Here is a 3,821-nt window from a genome sequence, read left to right as displayed (position 1 = left end):
GTGGCAGTGCGACAAAGGTGTATGCCCAGACTGCGACTTAAGTCGCACTGGTTTCTGTAGCCTACACCTTTGTCGCACTCTGACGGGACGCCTTTGATATAACAGTGTATGTCACCTGTCCCACCTAGAACCTTCCCACCTACTATTACTGAGTAAAAAAACATACTGAAAAAAACAGTCGACTACTAAAGATAAACTAAAAAATTCACAAAAAAATTAATCGACTACCAAAAATATACTAAAAAAGTCGACTATTTTTAGTCGACTAGTTTTAGTTAGGTTGCCTACTCGCACGCGGCCGTGAGGAGCCGTGGGGGCGTGGGAAGGGAAACCCGCCTGCACGGTGCATGCGGTACAGTACAACTACGAAAGTGCGCGGCGTGAGCCAGCCGGAGCCAGCCAACTGGCCTTCTATCGGGTCGTCCAATTTCCTGTCCCTTACTGACCCGGTTCCTCGCACCACCCACTGCTTCGCCCTGCTATTCACTAAATTATGATATGCGCGCCTCGCGCGCCGATGCTTGCGGGGACGCGGGAAGGGTGAGTGTAGGTCACCTGATGTGGACTTCCTTCTTGTTAGTGAATGCTGAGCATTGCGATAGGGGTTCTGGGCGTGCCGCGTGTCGCCGTGACCGTCTCTCTGTTGGGATTGCAGAGCCGACTCCATGGAGCCGCCACCACCCCCGCCTGGTCGCGCTGCAGCTCGCGCTGGTGCGTCCGCTCCTTCCAGCCAGACCCGTGAACCGGTGCCCCGAGGCTCTGCGTCCACCGTGCGAGTCCCCCGCGTCGCCCTGCTGTGCGCGGCGGGAGGTGCCGGCGCTGGGCGTGGCGCCAATGCGGGTGGCGCCAGCGGCACCGTTTGGGGAAGATTAAGTGTCCATAACATTGCAATAAATGCAATTTGTTGTTCTCCTTCGAGCTACTACGGTTCCTACCACCACACATTAGGCAAAGTTCATTTATCGGTACTTCCTCTTCGTACTTCTGAGGAACGTTTTGAGGATCCTGTGGGAAACTTAGATGTTTGCAATCCCTTTAAAATAGTTCCAAACTATCTCCCCGTCGCCAAAATTTGACACCGACTGTCTTGCAAGTACGCCGTCCAGCGTTGTGCAGCTTTGCCTCTGACGTTGATTCATTGTTGCACAGACGGAGTGGTCCGTGCATAAACCAAACACATTGCGGACTGCAGGCTGGTACAGTTGTTGGCCACATAGGACCCGTCCAATACACAGTACATTTAGAGGTCCTAGTGGCAGCAAACAGAATACTCAGCTTCAAGTTCTGCTCCAGCTCAGGTGCTCAAGGTAATAGCTCCTCACGTAGCTCCGGTTTTCATGCTGACTTCTAGACGCCGGTTGGTTGAGCTTGACTAGAGTTAAGACTTGGAGCTTGAGATCCTCGGGTCTCGGGGTCCAATCCGTGGAAACGGCCTGCTGACTCTGCCTACCACCGACGAATTCACCGGCTGTGCCATGTCGTGTCCGGAGGGAGCAGATGAGCCCTGATGATGTGAGAGGGGGAGTGACTGGCAGTACGACAAGTATCAGGTGGTCTGGCAGAATGGTTTATTTGCAGTTTGACATGTGTTCATTTAGGCGATGACAGTTGACAGGTGACACGGCTACCAACGTATAGATGTGACTATTACAATACATACGAGCGAACATCTCCTTGCTTTTTGTAATAGCTGCTGATACAACAACAGTTTTTATCACCAACTTTTTATTGTTTCAAGTGAAATTTTCTTAAAATTTACGAGGTTTAATTGAAAACATCAAATTGGTACTTATTTTGGATATATTTTGTGAACTTGAACTGTAAACAACAATTTATGCTTCAGTGAGACTGACCACGACCATTTTACAAGTGCTATGGTGTCTACTTCGATAGAATATCGTTAGTTCGGTGGTAGTTTGTAACCCAACGACCTCGACCCGAAAAGGTAATGTCGTAACATGACGAAAATTGCCTAAAAATCGAATGAGCCCGACTTGGCCTTCCTCTCACCGCTGTTAAATCTCTCCAACCAAAACGTTCTCTATTTCAAAACGACCTTAGTCATTCAAAACACATAATATGAACATTCACATTTGGTTCCGGACGTACCATATTCAAAGTACGTAGGTCTGTTACACATCCCTCCCCCCCCCCCTTACATCCTAAATCGAACTGGTTCGTTCACCATTAATCTTTACTGATTAATACATTTGTTCGTTATTCGGTGGGGCATGTCCCACGCCGTGCCCCCTCTCTCTCCCCCGCCCCCTTTCAGCTCGGCAACCCCGCCCCGGACCGCACTCCCAAGACTGCCGCTCTGCGCAAGACCCCTTAGCAGCTGTGTCGTCGTGTGTGATGGCAGGGGTTAGCGGCACCCTCTGCGTCGGCGCCCCCGATGACACCCTGGAGGAAGCACCAGCCCCAGCCGCCCCGGGACGGACGCATACCAGGGTGCGCACTGCTCTGCTTGATGACAAGGGAACCTTTTCATGTGTAAATCTCCGATTTCGTTGAAGCTCCGAAAATTGAAAGGCTACTTTCATAAAAGTAAGATGAACCCTGACATTTTTTCCTAAACCTAACAGCGGTTTACTAAGCCTAAGCCTTACACTGTTTTTTGTCTCAAATATCCCTTTACCGCCTGAACGGTTCAAAGAGCAAAACGGACAAAATTTCTATCAAGTTACCCTTTAGAAAAGTGCTTTACATCTTTCAAAAGATTATTTCTTTCAGAAACCTTACTCTTTCTTTGTGTAGAGTAAAACTAATTTTAGGAATGTTTAGGAAAATTCCAAATGTCATACGATTTCTAAATACACCCTAAGAGAAAATAGACGTCTATAGATTTCTATAGATGATCTAAAGTCTGTCTAGGTGATCTATACAGCTAGACGTCTAGCCCAAGATGTCTAGTAGATGATAAATAGATGTCTATTGCTAGATGTAGGGGGTCTAGATTTTGTCTACTACCTCTAACACGTTAGACGTCTAGCAATATACTGGAGATAGAACGTGTGAGACCATCTACTTCGTATCTAGAACCTCTAGGTGGGTAGACGTCTACAGATCGTGCAAAGAATAGATAGTCCGAGACGGTCTACCCTCCATCTAACACGTCTAGCAAAATAGACATCTACAGGCCACACATAAACTAGAGCGACACCCACAATCTACCCTCCGTCTAACACCTCTAGCAGATAGACGTCTACATATCGCGCAGAATTAGAGCCTCGCCGACGATCTACCTCACATCTAACACGTCTCTAGCATGATAGACCCGCACCAATGCACAGCAATTAATAGATGATTAAAAGACAGAGGAGGAGAAGGGGGGAGGAGGAGAAGGGGGAGGAGGGAGAGGGGGAGGAGGAGGAGGACCGCGGAGGCCTGTCCAGGCCCGACGTCGAAGTCAAGGCTCCGAAGGCGCCGGGCCCAGCCACCCCGTCGAACTTCAGCTCGACGCGCGTCAGCCAGCCTAGGGCCCACTGGCTGCCTAAGGAGAGGGTCGCGTGCACGGCGCTGGCCTCGCTCAAGGACAGCTCCAGCTCCCTCGCGGTATGGCGCCCCTGGTCGTGGCGTGCGAGAGGTGGCCGCCGTTGGACTCGACTCTGATGACCAGCCTCCCTAGGCACGGCGGCGCCCGACGCAGCACAGCTGCAGAGAGCAGGGACCATGTCCACATGTCCACGGCCAGGGCCGATCTGGCGAGGAGTGCGCGGGCTGCAAGAAAAGCCGTTCACGTGCACGGCCAGGATGGCGCTGACCAGGCGGGGAGTGCGCGGGCTGCAGCAAGAGCCGTTCGTGTGCTGGGCTGGTGACCC

At 51.0% G+C, this 3,821-nt stretch overlaps 1 long non-coding RNA gene across 1 annotated transcript in view; it reads right to left on the bottom strand.

Moving 5' to 3' along the window:
• LOC127751465 (uncharacterized) overlaps positions 1 to 488 on the bottom strand; it is an 11,980-nt gene extending 11,492 nt beyond the window's left edge. Inside the window, exon 1 of the long non-coding RNA XR_008012133.1 lies at positions 447 to 488. This is a non-coding gene — a long non-coding RNA (uncharacterized LOC127751465). The remainder of the gene's footprint in view (positions 1 to 446) is intronic.
• Positions 489 to 3,821: the final 3,333 nt, after the last annotated feature.

Source organism: Frankliniella occidentalis, unplaced genomic scaffold, assembly GCF_000697945.3.
Source record: "Frankliniella occidentalis isolate FOCC.00 unplaced genomic scaffold, Focc_3.1 Scaffold502, whole genome shotgun sequence".
NCBI lineage: Eukaryota > Metazoa > Arthropoda > Insecta > Thysanoptera > Thripidae > Frankliniella > Frankliniella occidentalis.
The sequence above is the reverse complement of the archived record's forward strand: the minus strand, read 5'-3'. Positions and strand labels throughout refer to the sequence as shown.